The following is a 17,273-nucleotide window of genomic DNA, read 5'->3' as shown; positions in this document are numbered from 1 at the left end:
AATTTCCAAAAAATGAGGCATCTCGGAGAAGCTGGGAGCTGCGTAGGGCCACCAGAGTGCTCAGCTCTTTGGTACATGCGCAAGTGCCCGTACCACTGGTCATACCACTCATCGTCGCCACCTCTTGATCAACTACTTCACCCCCATGCAATCGGATTTGAGATCAAGCGCCAACAGACTCCAAAAACTCATCTAGAAGATAGAACCCTAGCCTCTGGAAGGCATCCAAAGGAGGAACTGGCAAGGAGGATATCAGTTTCGCGAAGTTTCAGAATACACCATAGGGGAATCAACAAGTAATATTCTTCGTTCATGTTGGTCCTACATGCCATTACAGTATTAATTACTATGTTTATTCAATTTATATGTTGATATTTAATGCATGCTTTCGAATATCATGATGAATAATTAATGTCTACCATTCATACAATGCTATTTAATCATTTTCTTTGGAATGTCATGATGAATAATTAATATCTACAGTAATAAGGCTCACGCATCTACTAGTAGTATCATTCATTATTATTAATAGTGCATTAAGTACTACTCTCTCCATCCTATTATATAGTGCACATTGATTTTCATGAAAACCAATCTTAACCATTTTGACTAAGTTTCTATAGAAAATTATTTACACTACAATATCAAATATCTATCATATCAAAATTCATTTTAGGATGAATATAATGTGTTCATGCTATAGAGTCGATGAATTTTTCTATATTATCGATCATGGTTTATAATGTTTGACTTAAAAAAACTTATATGCATTATATTTTAGGACCAAGGGAGTATGAAATTATATTATTTATTCTTTTTGTATATCTAGTATTGTGATGGGGCTATCATTATCTCTAAACTTGGTCAGAGTTTATAAACTTTGACTTAGGATAAAACTTATATGCACAATATTTAAAAGCGGTGGGAGTATGTTTTGATAACTAGTGCACGTATCCATAATAATCTAGTAGACAATGCAACTAATAGTGTTTTGGTCGATTTAACTACCTTAATTTTCATAGTTAACCTCGATGTTGTTGATTTGAGTGCATTATTTTTTGAAATAAACCAAAAGACGTGTCATTTCAATTGAAGTGCTTGCTTGAACCACCAAAGAGTTTGGGGTTGGCTGTTACTACTACCTACGTCCATGTTCGCAAGTCCCATTCGTATTTTGACCATAATTTTAACTAAGAAAATATAAGTTATGTGTATCAAAAGTAATATCACTAAAAGCTACATCTAAATACGAGGCCGCCAATATAATTTTTTATGACATGCATTAATATTTTGCTAGCAAAATATGTGGTCAAAATTTAACCTACACTACAAAATCTGCTCTACTCAGTGACAAAAACCCTGGTGACGAAACAGGAAACATCATGAAAGATCGTTTTCTGTGACGGTCAATCATCACCATGTGTTTTCCTCCTGGGGCAGCACCCTCGGCAACTTTGGCGACATTTTGGCCTGATTTTCAGCGACATATTTTGTCGTCATTAGGCATGTGCATATTCTGCGATGATTCGTAGTGTCATACAAAATGTTTGGTGTAACAGAAAATGTTCGGCGGGTTAAAAATGATTAAAAATGGTGTGTTGGTGTTCAAAACATAGTACCTTATAAATTCTCCCATTGCAGATTTTATAACATATTAGAATCAAAATTTTAGGGTTTAAGGTTCAGAGCTCGCATCAAAATCCATTGATTAGTTTTTCATGCATGATCTCATTGTAGTGAACTATGAGAGCATGAACGGGAAATCACATAGAAATATATTGCATTAAAGTTATAAATTCACTTGAAATAGTGTACCACAATTTCAAAGGGACCATCAAGTGAGATAGCAATACTACAAAAGGTCATAATTTCTTAATGCCACTTAATAGAACATACACGTGCATCATCATCATCATCATCATATCAGTACCAACAATAGCATAAAAGACCTATAGAGATGGACGATCATGAGGCAAGATGACAGAGAGTCAGAACTACTCCTTATCTTGTTCAGCAACAATGAAATCGAGGACGAGAAAGCTCCCTGGATGTCCATGGTGGATCACGCAGATCATCTTGTCTCCAATATCCATGTCATACATGTCAATTACTTTGCTCCGCCAAGTAAGGACGATCTTTCATCTCCTTGTCCCGAAGCCGAGTATGAAGGCAATCTGATGTTGACTCTAGGATGGAGAACAATGGTCAGCTCTCTATTTGCAACCATGGGCACAACACGTTGTGGGAGTATCTGGTGGAAGAACACAATTTGAACACTTTAAGAATTGTACATAAGTACTTGGACTATCTGAAGATAATGAGAGTATATACAATTATAACCATGAGTTTGTCATCAATGTTGGTCTTGTTCAAAGTGTGCAGAAGGGGCACATAAGAATGTTCTCTTGGTCCAACGTTGTAACCGTCCGCAAGCATCCCAATATGATCAACAAAGATGATGACAAACCACATCTCTTCCCAGCTTACTCTGCTCCCTTCAGTAACCTCCATGTTTTCTATAAACTACTTTCTTACAATATCCACTCTGTAATAAGCTATCAAATTTTTTTGTAAATAATATTAGTTAAATATAGCACCAAGATGAAATGTGATTATTTAAATCTAGCTGTAAATGTTGTTACTTAAAATTGTGAGATATTTGCTAGAATACTTACTGATGTGGCTAGACTGCGTCGGTATTTCCCCAAAGAGGAAGGGATGATGCAACATAGTGACGGTAAGTATTTCCTTCAGTTGTGAAACCAAGTATCAATCCAATAGGAGAACCAAGCAACACTATGTAAACAGTACCTGCACACAAAGAACAAATACTTGCAACCTGACGCGTAAGAGGGGTTGTCAGTCCCTCCCTGGGAAAAAGATATATTGGTTTGTATGAGTTTGGATAAATATATCTCGCTAAAACACAAAATAAAATAAGTAAGAAAAAAGTGCAACAAGGTATTTTTGGGTTTTTGGAATAATAAACCTGAAAATAAAAGCGGCAAAAAATAGGTCAGAAAGCAAATATGATGAAAGATAGACCCGAGGGCCGTAGATTTCACTAGTGGCTTCTCTTGAGAAAATAACGCATGGTGGGTAAACAACTTACTGTTGGGCAATTGATAGAAGAAAAAATAATTATGATGATATCTAGGCAATGATCAATATATAGGCATCACGTCCAAGATTAGTAGACCGACTCCTACATGCATCTACTACTATTACTCCACACATCGACCGCTATCCAGCATGCATCTAGTGCATTAAGTTCATGGAGAAACGAAGTAATGCAATAAGAATGATGGCATGATGTAGACAAGATCTATTCATGTAGGAATAAACCCCATCTTGTTATTCTTAATAACAATGATACATGTGTGCCTCGCTGCCCCTTGTGTCACTGGGAGAGGACACCGCAAGATCGAACCCATCACAAAGCACCTCTTCCCATTGCAAGAAAAATCAATCTGGTTGTCCTAACTAAAAAAATACGAGGCTATAAATAATCATGCATATAAGAGATCAAAGAAGACTCAAATAATATTCATGGATAGAAATCCGATCATAAACTTGAACTTCATCGGATCCCAACAAACACACCGCAAAAAGTCATTACATCAAATAGATCTCCAAGAGACCATTGTATTGAGAATCAAAAAAGTGAGAAGAATACACCACGCATCATTGCAGAGGCACCAATGAGGATGATAAACCCCTCTGCGATGGTGTTTGATTGGATCTCGTGGTTCTGGAACTTGCGGCGGCTGGAATTGTGTTTCATCGACTCCCTTAGGGTTTCTAGAATATTTGGGAATTTATAGGGCAAAGAGGCGGTGCAGGAGACCCTCGTGGGCCCCACAACCCACCAAGGTGCGCCCTGGTATCTTGTGGTCCCCACGGGCCTCCTCTCTGGTCCTACCTTGGTCCCCAAGTTGTATTACGGTCCAAAAAAATCTCCACAAAGTTTTGCTGCATTAGGATATTCTACGAAGTAAAAAACAAGCAAAAAATAGCAACTGGCACTGGAGTCAGTGTCAAAACCGGCGGATCTCGGGTAGGGGGTCCCGAAATGTGCGTCTAGGATCGATGGTAACAGGAGACGGGGGACACGATGTTTACCCAGGTTCGGGTCCTCTCTATGGAGGTAATACCCTACTTCCTGCTTGATTGATCCTGATGAATATGAGTATTACAAGAGTTGATCTACCACGAGATCGTAATGGCTAAACCCTAGAAGTCTAGCCTATGTGGATATGGTAATGAGTATATGTGGTGTCCTTTCCGGGCTATCCCCTTTGGTTTATATAGACACCGAGGGGATCTAGGGTTTACATGGAGTCGGTTACATAAGAAGGAATCTTCGGTCGCCAAGCTTGCCTTCCACGCCAAGTAGAGTCCAATCCAGACATGGCGCAGTCTTCGGCCTTCATGTCTTCACAGCCCATCATTCCGGCCCATGGATAACCGGCCGGACGCCCGAGGACCCCTCAGTCCAGGACTCCCCCAGTAGCCCCTGAACCTGGCTTTCAATGACGAGGAGTCCGGCGCGCTGATTGTCTTCGGCATTGTAAGGCGGGTTCCCCTTTCTCCGAACTCCAAGATAGTCTTCGGATGCAATGATAGTATCCTGACCTGTTACACACACCATACACAACCGCAAAGAGAATATAATATTTGCACGGATCTAATATGTTGACAGCTTTTTTCCAACACGACATCACGTCTGTCCGGTTACAATTTCGAACCGTTTTTCTTCTGCCTTTCCACACTTCAAGACGCGGTTGCTATTGGCACGTCTTGTCGAAACAGAGATCATGCCCCCCTTATTGCGGGATTCTCATCAATGCAGGCATGGATAACTCAACCGTGCCGTTTTTACATCCCTAGGGAACAGGAGAATCCTAAGGCGAGTGAGGAGGTGTTTAATATTTGCTGCCTTTATAAGGGGATAAGGATTCCCTCTTCCTCTCCTCACGCTCTCTCTCCGTCTCCGCCTTTCCGATCTCAAGCTCCAACACCCAAGTTCTGATCTCCTTTCTGCTCAAGCAACCATGTCTGGATCTAGTGGTCAGGGCAAGTGGATGGTCTCCTCCGTCAAGGAGGAGGACATTACTAAGCTCCGGGCAGCATGATATTTGGCGAAGGAGATCGCCCATTGTTTGACAGCCGAGGGACAAGTCGTCCCCACACCGGAGCCCACAGAGAGGGTAGTATTCATCCCCCATTTCCTCCACGGGTTAGGGTTTCCACTCCACCCTTTCGCCCGCGGGCTGATGTACTACTACGGGATAGATTTCCATGATCTGTCCCCAAATTCCTTCCTCAACATCTCGGCGTTTATCATCGTTTGCGAGGCCTTCCTCCGTATCCATCCCCACTTCGGGCTATGGCTCAAAGTCTTCAACGTGAAGCCGAAGGTGGTGGATGTCCAGCACGCGGAGTGTGGAGGGGCCATGGTGAGCAAGCTATCCAACGTCTCCTGGCCCAAAGGCACCTTTGTGGAGACAGTAAAGGAATGGCAGAAGCAGTGGTTCTACATTACAGAACCTCACGGCACCACCTGGGCCGCAGCTGCCGAATTCTGCTCCAGTGCTCCCATGCGACTCACCTCGTGGGTCGAGAAGAGTCCGGACCGGTGTTCACCTGACGAGCTGATAGCGCTGCAGACGCACGTTCAAAGCATGGTGACCAAGGACGTCAAGCTCATTGACGTTATCCAGGTGATGCTAATCCGCCTGATTCTTCCGTGCCAGCACCGAAGCCGCCCTTTATGGGAGTTCAATTCGAAGAAGCACCAGACCCTGAAAAGGCTCTTCGATACTTCTCACGAAGGGGCCTGGAAGTTGCTCTTTAAGGGCAACGAGAAGCCACCGGCCACAGACTCAGACCGTGGTCACAATTGTAACCGCCCCGCCAATGAGGTATGTTACTTTTGACGTATTCCCAACTTAAATGTTTCGAGGATGATGTCTAAGATCTTAGTATTGCTCTCTCAGGACTGGGTGGAGAGGGCGAAGCAGATCCAGTGTCCAGCTCCGCTGCCCGAAGAACCAGTCATCCCGCGCTTGGCGAGGATGCTGGTACCGGCGCCATATACAGCGCCGGAGAAGAAGGCCAAGAAGAAAGCCAAGGGGGCCGAGAGTGGCCCCTGTCAGAAGGGCACTTCGGACGCGATGTCCGAAGACGACGAGGCCCATTCCTCTGTCCCTGAGGACAACGAGGAAGAGGAGGAGGAGGAGGAGGAAAACAACCCTCCTCCCGAGGAGAAGAAGAAGAAGAGGGTGGCCTCGGCACATCTGGAGGCGAAAGCACCCAAAAAGGGGAAGGGCGCCCCAGCGGTCGACACCACGTGGGACATTGACAGTGGCCTGGAACATCGCCCCCGTACTAGGCCCCAAGCCGCATCGTAAGTGACATGGCTTATTTATGCGCACATCCAGCCCTTTCTTTTTATTATTCTAACATGGTTAATCCACGCTATTGCAGTCCGGCCCGTGACCTTATCCAGCGATCCTCATCTAGAGGTTCATTGGCTCCGTCGAAGATGGCGAGCATGTCGCCACCTCCTGCTTACTCCCCCGGGGCCAGGGACGACACCGAAGTGTTATTCCGGAGGACTGCTCCGAACAGAGGAGCCCGGGACGTTGTCCGGGAGGCGCCATGAGGCGGGACCTCCACTGCCAGACACATGGGGGAGTCAATCCCCGTGGAGACTAGCAAAGAGGGCCGTATCTAGTTCGACCCTCAGCCGAATATGGTTCCGGAGACCAATATGGCCCCGGAGTCAGGCGAGCAGCCCCCTTTGAAGGAGGGGGGGGGGGTGCATCGCCTCCACCGGTGGCTCCTGTCCATCCAGGAGCGCCAGATGACCTGATGGGGGCGCTACGAAGCGCCTCCATCAGGACGAGCACCGTATCCTTATGGTGCGGTGATCGAGAAGGTTTAGTCTGCCAAGAGCGGACTGAATGAAGCCTGCAGTAGCCTGTTAACAGGTTTCGAGGTAAGAAAGAGAAAAACCCCGTATAGTCCTTAGCCCTTGAGACGCTGTCTGGTGTTCGGCGAGGAGAACCAGACAGGGGATCAATCCTTAATTATAAGAGGCTGACTGAATATGTATCAATAAGCAGGCGTCCCTGTTGGCCGCGACCTCGCATGCTGTCGAGGTCTCCGAGCTAAAGCGGAGGCTGGAGCAGACCGAGAACGAGCTCGGCGAGGTTAAGGTTCGGCTCCAGGAGAAGCAAGGTGAGGAACGACTTGCTATATGTTCGGGAAAGGATAAGTGTTGTATATTGACAGTGCTATTGTGATATGTGCAGAAGCCGCGACCGAGGTCGAGGCCCTGAGGAAGGCCCTGGGCGAGGCCAAGGAGCAGGCTGTCCAGCAGTAGGCCGCCCGTAAGAAGCTAAAGGCCTGGGTAAAAGAAGTCCACCAGGAGCTCCAGGATGCGGTGAAAAAATGCGAGGCCTTGGATCATGATGCGTTGGTTCGAGGGACCGAACTCGCCAAGGCTCATCAGAGCGTGGAGACCGCACGGATTGAGGCCCAGGACGCCCTCCAGGAGATCCAGGAGGCCAAGAAGATCACAGCGGGTAAGGCATTTAAGATGCAAAGCAAGTATGTGGAGAAGCAATACCTTTTACTAACCCGGGTTCGGAGTTCCCCAGGGGCTTTTGCGGATTTGCCACACAGTGTATCAGACGCCGTGGAGTTTTATCGAGCCGAAGGAGGGGGTTCTTCAGAGAGGCTCTTCTGGTCGCAGTATGCGGCACCAGAGCATCCCGTGTCCTTCACCGATCAGCTGAAACACCTGGTGGAGCTGCATAGGGTGGCCGAACTAGCCATTAAGGATTTGATAATCCGGCTGTGGCCAGCCGAAGCTATGCCTAGCAGCTACTTCAGACTCGTGAGGCGGATGGTGAACACATGTCCTCGGCTGGACGTTATCAAGCGCTCCGTCTGTATTGAAGGTGCCCGTATGGCCTTCGCTCGCTGCAAGATGTGGTGGGAGAAGATGAACATTGTTGAAGTCGCAAGCGGGCCGCCGGAGGGCAAGGAGCATCGCACACCCGAGCGATGTTTCGAGGATGTCGTATAAGGGTCTTGACTTGTAGCGGCGCAATGTTCGCAGGACATTGTATTTGAATAAATGTATTCATGTTCCCTTTGTCTTGTATTATGGGAACAAAGCCAACTTTCGTAAAGTAATTTTATTATGCTTTGAATTGTTTCCTCCTGTACGGCCATGTTGTGTGTAATCTGAGGGTTGGCTAGTCGTCGGCTTCTGCCCTCACGTAGATAGTACGGAGGTGTTCGGGATGGAATCTAAACAATCTTGATCCAATTACATGGTCCTTGTGTTGGGGAACGTAGTAATTTCAAAATTTTCCTACGCACACGCAAGATCATGGTGATGCATAGCAATGAGAGGGGAGAGTGTGATCTACGTACCCTTGTAGACCGACAGCGGAAGCGTTAGCACAACGCGGTTGATGTAGTCGTACGTCTTCACGGCCCGACCGATCAAGCACGAAACTACGGCACCTCCGAGTTCTAGCACACGTTCAGCTCGATGAAGATCCCCGGACTCCGATCCAGCAAAGTGTCGGGGAAGAGTTCTGTCAACACGACGGCGTGGTGACGATCTTGATGTACTACCGTCGCAGGGCTTCGCCTAAGCACCGCTACAATATTATCAAGGATTATGGTGGAAGGGGGCACCGCACACGGCTAAGAATATGATCACGTGGATCAACCTGTGTGTCTAGGGGTGCCCCCTGCCCCCGTATATAAAGGAGCAGGGGAAGGTGCGGCCGACCAGGAGGAGGGCGCGCCAGGAGGAGTCCTACTCCCACCGGGAGTAGGATTCCCCCCTTTCCTAGTTGGAATAGGATTCGGGAGGGGGAAAGAGGAGAGAGAGAAGGAAGCGGGGGGGGGGGGCGCCGCCCCCCTCTCCTTGTCCTATTCGGACTAGGGGGGGAGGGGCACGCGGCCCAGCCCTGGCCACCTCTCCTCTCTTCCACTAAAGACCACTAAGGCCCATATACCTCCCGGGGGGTTCCGGTAACCTCCCGGTACTCCGGTAAAATCCCGATTTCACCCGGAACACTTCCGATATCCAAATATAGGCTTCCAATATATCAATCTTTAAGTCTCGACCATTTTGAGACTCCTCATCATGTCCGCGATCACATCCAGGACTCCGAACAAACTTCGGTACATCAAAATGCATAAACTCATAATATAACTGTCATCGAAACCTTAAGCGTGCGGACCCTACGGGTTCGAGAACAATGTAGACATGACCGAGACATGTCTCCGGTCAATAACCAATAGCAGAACCTGGATGCTCATATTGGCTCCCACATATTCTACGAAGATCTTTATCGGTCAGACCGCATAACAACATACGTTGTTCGCTTTGTCATCGGTATGTTACTTGCCCGAGATTCAATCATCGGTATCTCAATACCTAGTTCAATCTCGTTACCGGCAAGTCTCTTTACTCGTTTTGTAATACATCATCTCGCAACTAACTCATTAGTTGCAATGCTTGCAAGGCTTATGTGATGTGCATTATCGAGAGGGCCCAGAGATACCTCTCTGACAATCGGAGTGACAAATCCTAATCTTGAAATACGCCAACCCAACATGTACCTTTGGAGACACCTGTAGAGCTCCTTTATAATCACCCAGTTACGTTGTGACGTTTGGTAGCACACAAAGTGTTCCTCCGGCAAATGGGAGTTGCATAATCTCATAGTCATAGGAACATGTATAAGTCATGAAGAAAGCAATAGCAACATATTAAACGATCGGGTGCTAAGCTAATGGAATGGGTCATGTCAATCACATCATTCTCCTAATGATGTGATCCCATTAATCAAATGACAACATATGTCTATGGTTAGGAAACATAACCATCTTCGATTAACGAGCTAGTCAAGTAGAGGCATACTAGTGACGTTTGGTTTGTCTATGTATTCACACAAGTATTATGTTTCCGGATAATACAATTCTAGCATGAATAATAAACATTTATCATGATATAAGGAAATAAAATAATAACATTATTATTGCCTCTAGGGCATATTTCCTTCACCTTGAAGGAGTTGTTTAGCGCAACGAACAAGGCAATCAGACTTTATGGCTTTAACACCCTCACTTAGCCATAGGAGTTTTATAATAAAGCATGGGCGCAGCCCCTGGTTTAAGCCAGAGTACTGTCAGCATATGATCGGGAAGTGCCGATCTCTCGTGTAACATGGAAAAAATCTCCAACGATTTGTAACCCTCGAGTAGCTGACCGGCTCTCGCCACATCATGACAGTCAGTTTTCGGCTTTCTCTACTGAGGTGCTTGTCTGGTCAAAGCCAGGGCACAATCGCAGTAGTTCTTCCTTTACTACTCTAGCTGATGGAGCAGAACGTAGGGTAGCAAGCACAGGAGCCGGGCAACCCAACTATTAACCAAAGACATGATTCAGAGCCAATGCATATAATGCTAAACTCGGGGTGCGAAACTTATATAAGAAGTGTTCGGACTGTGCTGCCGTAGTGTGGGGCGACAGGTAGCCCCTGGCGAATATTAAACGTAAAAGAGTGTCGATGCAGCAAATAAGCAGATCGAAATAAAAATGAAGTAAGAAGCAAAAATCACATGAACTAGGCCACAAACCATTTTTACTATAATCTGGATGGATATGCCAAGGCGTATCTTGTACAAATGGTGCGAGAAGTATCCGGCATTTAACATGCCGGAATCAATAGGGCGCAGCGTGCGGGCCCTGAGAAATAAGTATGAGTGCCATCAAGAAGAACGTATAAAGGTTACCCTACACACCTGTGTTGCTTGCCTCCGTTGTATTTCAGTCCTGCTAAAGGACTTGACATCAGGCTCGCGGAAAAAGGTGCCTGAAACAAGAAAAATAAGTAAAAGTATGTGTGTCCGGGATCGGTCTGGCCGAATTGTAGACCCCGGGTTATCTCGTGCCTCCGTCGATGTCCATGGAATTTTGCGTGCGTAATTGTGTATGCGTGGTACGAATGCTACTACCTCATTGGGGCTGGGACGGAGGCCGAATTTCTAGTCGAGCTCTTGATGAGCCGCGCTGTCCTGTTGCAGTGTAGTCCGGACCCACTTGATGGTGTCCAGGGGCTCGGCAGCTGGATTGTGATGCTGCTTGAGAAGGCCGTTCTGTACTTCTGTTGCTAGGGCGGCGATTTGCTCCTCTGTTCGGAGGGAGCATTCCGTATTGCCATTGACTGTTATGACGCTGCATGGACCGGACATCTTGAGCTTGAGATAAGCATAGTATGGCACTGCGTTAAATCTAGGAAACACGGTTTGTCCGAGTAGTGCGTGGTAGCCGTTGCGGAAGGGGACGATATCGAAGATTAACTCTTTGCTTCAAAAGTTGTCCGGAGAACTGAAGACCACCTCCAGCGTGATTGAGCCTGTACAACGGGCCTCTACACCTGGCGTGACTCCTTTAAAGGTAGTCTTTGTTGGTTTGCTTCGTGAGGGATTAATGCCCATCTTCCATACTGTATCCTAGTATAGCAGGTTGAGGCTGCTTCCACCATCCATCAGGACTCGTGTTAGGTGGAATCCGTCGATGATTGGGTCAAGGACCAGTGCGGCCGAACCGCCGTGGCGGATACTAGTCGGATGATCTCGTCGATCGAAGGTGATCAGAAATGACGACCATGGATTGAATTTTGGGGCGACTGGCTCTACCGCGTAGACGTCCTTGAGTGCTTGTTTGTGCTCCTTTCTGGGGATGTGCGTGGCGTATATCATGTTCACCATTTTGACTTGGGGGGGATTTCTTCTGTCCCCCAGTGTTCGGCTGCCGGGGCTCTTCATCCTCGTCCTCACTTTGTGATCCCTTTTCTTTGTTTTCGGCATTTAACTTGCCAGCCTGCTTGAAGACCCAACAATCCCTGTTGGTATGATTGGCTTGCTTATCCGGGGTGCCGTGAATTTGGCACAGACGGTCGAGTATGCGGTCTAGGCTGGAAGGTCCTTCGTTGGTTCTTTTGTAGGGTTTCTTCCGTTGGCCGGACTTGGAGCCACTGAATCCGGTGTTGATTGTGGTGTCCTCGGTGTTGTCGCCATTGCTTCTGCATTTGTGTCTATTGCGCCGGAGCCCACTGGTGCTGTTCTTGGCCTCTATGGGGCCTGCCTCGCTGGCTGTGTTTTTGCTATGAGCTAGCCAGCTATCCTCGCCTGCACAAAAGTGGGTCATGAGTGCCGTAAGGGCTGCCATTGACTTCGGCTTTTCTTGTCCGAGGTGGCATGCTAGCCATTCGTCACGGATGCTGTGTTTGAAGGCTACTAGGGCCTCGGCATCCGGACAGTCAACGATCTGGTTCTTTTTGGTTAGGAACCTAGTCCAAAATTTTCTGGCTGATTCTCCGGGTTGTTGAACTATGTGGCTTAGGTCATCGACATCTGGTGGTCGGACATAAGTTCCTTGGAAGTTGTCGAGGAAAGCCTCTTCCAAGTCCTCCCAGCTGCTGATGGAGTTCTCAGGCAGGCTATTCAACCAGTGCCGAGCTGGTCCTTTGAGCTTTAATGGGAGGTATTTGATGGCGTGGAGGTCGTCTCCTCGGGCCATGTGGATTTGGCACAGACGGTCGAGTATGCGGTCTAGGCTGGAAGGTCCTTCGTTGGTTCTTTTGTAGGGTTTCTTTAGTTGGCTGGACTTGGAGCCACTGAATCCGGCGTTGATTGTGGTGTCCTCGGTGTTGTCGCCATTGCTTCTGCATTTGTGTCTATTGCACCGGAGCCCACTGGTGTTGTTCTTGGCCTGTATGGGGCCTGCCTCGCTGGCTGTGTTTTTGCTATGAGCCAGCCAGCTACCCTCGCCTGCACAAAAGTGGGTCATGAGTGCCGTAAGGGCTGCCATTGACTTCGGCTTTTCTTGTCCGAGGTGGCATGCTAGCCATTCGTCACGGATGCTGTGTTTGAAGGCTGCTAGGGCCTTGGCATCCGGACAGTCAACGATCTGGTTCTTTTTGGTTAGGAACCTAGTCCAAAATTTTCTGGCTGATTCTCCGGGTTGTTGAACTATGTGGCTTAGGTCATCGGCATCTGGTGGTCGGACATAAGTTCCTTGGAAGTTGTCGAGGAAAGCCTCTTCCAAGTCCTCCCAGCTGTTGATGGAGTTCTCAGGCAGGCTATTCAACCAGTGCCGAGCTGGTCCTTTGAGCTTTAATGGGAGGTATTTGATGGCGTGGAGGTCGTCTCCTCGGGCCATGTGGATGTGGAGAATGAAATCCTTGATCCATACTGCAGGATCGGTTGTGCCGTCGTATGATTTGATATTGACGAGCTTGAACCCCTCGAGGAATTCATGATCCAGTACTTCATCTGTGAAGCAGAGCGGGTGTGCGACACCTCTATATCGGGCCACATCGTGGCGGAGCTCTGATGGAGTCCGTCTGTGGTGTTCGGCCCGAGCGTGGTTAGGTTTGTCACGTCCGAATAGGTAGCCATCGTCGTGCTTCGAGGCACGTCCTCGCGATTCGTAGATCGATCTTGTGTGTCCTGCTCTACTGTCCAGAGTTTGTCAAAGGTCGTACATATGACTCCGGACTCTTCTGTCCCTATTTTGGCGGGGTGGTGGGGCGTTCTGCTATTCGGCTCGAGTTGCTGCTTTATCCTGACCGCGGGGTGGCCATTCAGCCGTTCTGTCCCGACGACATGGTGGTCGGTCCTCACTACACAAGGGAGATATGTGCTCCGGTACCTCCTCATCGAATTGAGGTAGCAGTCTGCGTTTCGGATAGCTCTTGGCTGGGCGGTTGATGCCGTATTCCTTGGCTGTCAGGACATCAGTCCATCTGTCGATGAGCAGGTCTTGTTCAGTTTGAAGCTGTTGTTGTTTCTTTTTCAGGCTCCTTGGAGTGGCTATGAGATGAAGCTTATAGCGCTCCTGCTCGAGAGGACCCTTAGGCACGGTGAAGTCTTTGTTGCCAAGGCTTGTTTCCTCCTCGGAGGGTGGACGGTAACTATCATCCTCCGAGTCATCTTCTATGGCCTGTTCGTCAGGGTTTTCTTGCCTGCTGTCGTGTTCCTGTTCGGATGTAGCCCCGACAGGGTCTTCATTATTTTCGGTGTCGCCCGGAGTACTATTTTCTCCGGTGCCAGTGTTGTCGTCCTTTGAGCGGCGGGGCTTGGGGCAGCGCTTGGACTGTGTCTTGGAGGTTTTATTCGCATCTGGCTCTTCTTTGTCGTCGCCAGATCCTTTAGGTGTATCAACCATGTACACGTCGTATGAAGAGGTAGCCATCCAACGTTCAGTGAATGGCGGGTCTTGGCCTTGCTCCTTGTCGGCATCATCGTCCATATCATCGATGTCTTTGGAGCCATAGTCAAGTTCGTCGGTTAAGTCATCGACAGTGGCTATGAAGTGGGTGGCGGGTGGGAAGCAAGATTCCTCATCATCCGTCTCTAGATCTAACCGGACAATGTTCGGCTGTGAGTCCTTCTCCAAGGACAAATTCTTTAAAGATTTTAGCACGTCACCCAAAGGCGAGTGCTGGAAAATGTCAGCAGCGCTGAACTCGAAGATCGATAACCGATCTAGCTCGGTGTCCGCGGGCGTACACAATCCGGAACTTATAACTGGAGACGAGTCCGAAGTTTCGTTAAAGCGAATATTGCAGGGCGTCGAGTCCATATGTGGCTCCAACTCTGTGGACTCTGATGCCTCAGATGGCTTGATCTGCTTCGGCTCTAAGGTCGTTGCAGCCGCAGGAACCATCTCCTGGGTGTGATCCGATGACAGATTTAAGTCACATTCATCGGGATGAGGGGAGCGATCGCCGCGGGCTCAAATCCCTCGAAGATCAAGTCTCCACAGATATCCGTGACGTAGTTCAAGCTTCCGAATCCAACCTGATGGCCAGGGGCGTAGCTGGCAATCTGCTCCAGATGGCCAAGCGAGTTGGCCTGCAGTATGAAGCCACCGTATATGAAGATCTGTCTGGGGGGGGGGAGTTCCTCCTTGGACAACGCCATTGTTGACGATTGAAGGGGCCATCAAACCTTTTGTCAATGACACAGTGGAACTCTCAATGAAAGCACCAATGTCGGTGTCAAAACCGGCAGATCTCGGGTAGGGGGTCCCGAACTGTGCGTCTAGGATCGATGGTAACAGGAGACGGGGGACACGATGTTTACCCAGGTTCGGGCCCTCTCTATGGAGGTAATACCCTACTTCCTGCTTGATTGATCTTGATGAATACGAGTATTACAAGAGTTGATCTACCATGAGATCATAATGGCTAAACCCTAGAAGTCTAGCCTATGTGGATATGGTAATGAGTATATGTGGTGTCCTTTCTGGACTATCCCCTTCGGTTTATATAGACACTGAGGGGATCTAGGGTTTACATGGAGTCGGTTACAGAAGAAGGAATCTTCGGTCGCCAAGCTTGCCTTCCACGCCAAGTAGAGTCCAATCCGGACACGGTGCAGTCTTCGGCCTTCATGTCTTCATAGCCCATCAGTCCGACCCATGGATAATCGGCCGAACGCCCGATGACCCCTTAGTCCAGGACTCCCTCAATTGGGCACTATCAGGGGCTCCGCAGACCCAAGAAAGGTTCAAACTCTGGGCGTGTGCGAAGGACTCAATCTCTCTAGCCAACCAACTTATCACCCCGCGGCCTAGCTTGATGAATAAGGAAGAAGGTGGACATGATAGTTTACCCAGGTTCGGGCCACCTTGCGGTGTAAAACCCTGCTCCTGCTTTGTGGTGGATTGGCCTCATGAGGGGCTGAGGATGACCTAGTACAAGGGATGAACAACCTCGCGAGGTCTGCTCTGGCGAGGCAATGAGTCGACGAGGTTCAGATCCCTCTATATGGTGGTGGCTAACCTATACTTATAGTGGCCTCGATCCTCTTCCCCCAAATCGTAGGCGGGAAGGGATTCCACAACATCCAATTTTGAAAGGGGGCAAGTAGTACATCTTATCCTGACGAAAGGTGGTCTTCACCTGCAAAGCTTCTGATCGTGAAGCTGCGGTGGGCTCGACGATGACATCCGTCCTGCTGTCCTGGAGGTCTTGGTCTCGTTCCATAGGAATGGAATACTTTGCCAGATTCCTCGGGAACCCACGCCCGCACTTGCCTCCTTAGCACCAAAAAGGAAACTGCCTCCTGTGCGCCCGCTGGCACCCACCTGGCCTTGGTCGTCATGGCTTCGTCATCGCAACCTCATGAGGTCGGGTACTGAAGGAAATATGCCCTAGAGGCGATAATAAAGTTATTATTTATTTCCTCATATCATGATAAATGTTTATTATTCATGCTAGAATTGTATTAACCAGAAACTTAGTACATGTGTGAATACATAGACAAACAGAGTGTCACTAGTATGCCTCTACTTGACTAGCTCATTAATCAAAGATGGTTAAGTTTCCTAACCACAGACATGAGTTGTCATTTGATTAATGGTATCACATCATTAGGAGAATGATGTGATTGACTTGACCCATTCCGTTAGCTTAGCACTTGATCGTTTAGTTTACTGCTATTGCTTTCTTCATGACTCATACATGTTCCTATGACTATGAGGTTATGCAACTCCCGATTACCGGAGGAACACTTTGTGTGCTACTAAACATCACAATGTAACTGGGTGATCATAAAGGTGCTCTACAGGTGTCTCCGATGGTACTTGTTGAGTTGGCATAGATCAAGATTAGGATTTGTCACTCTGATTGTCGGAGAGGTATCTCTGGGCCCACTTGGTAATGCACATCACTATAAGCCTTGCAAGCATTGTAACTAATGAGTTAGTTGCGAGATGATGTATTACGGAACGAGTAAAGAGACTTGCCGCTAACGATATTGAACTAGGTATTGAGATACCGATGATCGAATCTCGGGCAAGTAACATACCGATGACAAAGGGAACAACGTATGTTGTTATGCGGTTTGACCGATAAAGATCTTCGTAGAATATGTTGCAGCCAATATGAGCATCCAGGTTCTGCTATTGGTTATTGACCGAAGACGTGTCTCGGTCATGTCTACATAGTTCTCGAACCTGTAGGGTCCGCACGCTTAAAGTTCGATGACGATCAGTATTATGAGTTTTTGTGTTTTGATGTACCGAAGGTAGTTCGGATCCCAGATATGATCACGAACATGACGAGGAGTCTCGAAATGGTCGAGACGTAAAGATCGATATATTGGACGACTATATTCAGACACCGGAAGTGTTCCGGGTGGTTTCAGAGAAAACCGGAGTG

Source organism: Triticum aestivum, chromosome 6A (assembly GCF_018294505.1).
Source record: "Triticum aestivum cultivar Chinese Spring chromosome 6A, IWGSC CS RefSeq v2.1, whole genome shotgun sequence".
Lineage (NCBI taxonomy): Eukaryota > Viridiplantae > Streptophyta > Magnoliopsida > Poales > Poaceae > Triticum > Triticum aestivum.
This window is presented reverse-complemented; position numbering follows the sequence as displayed.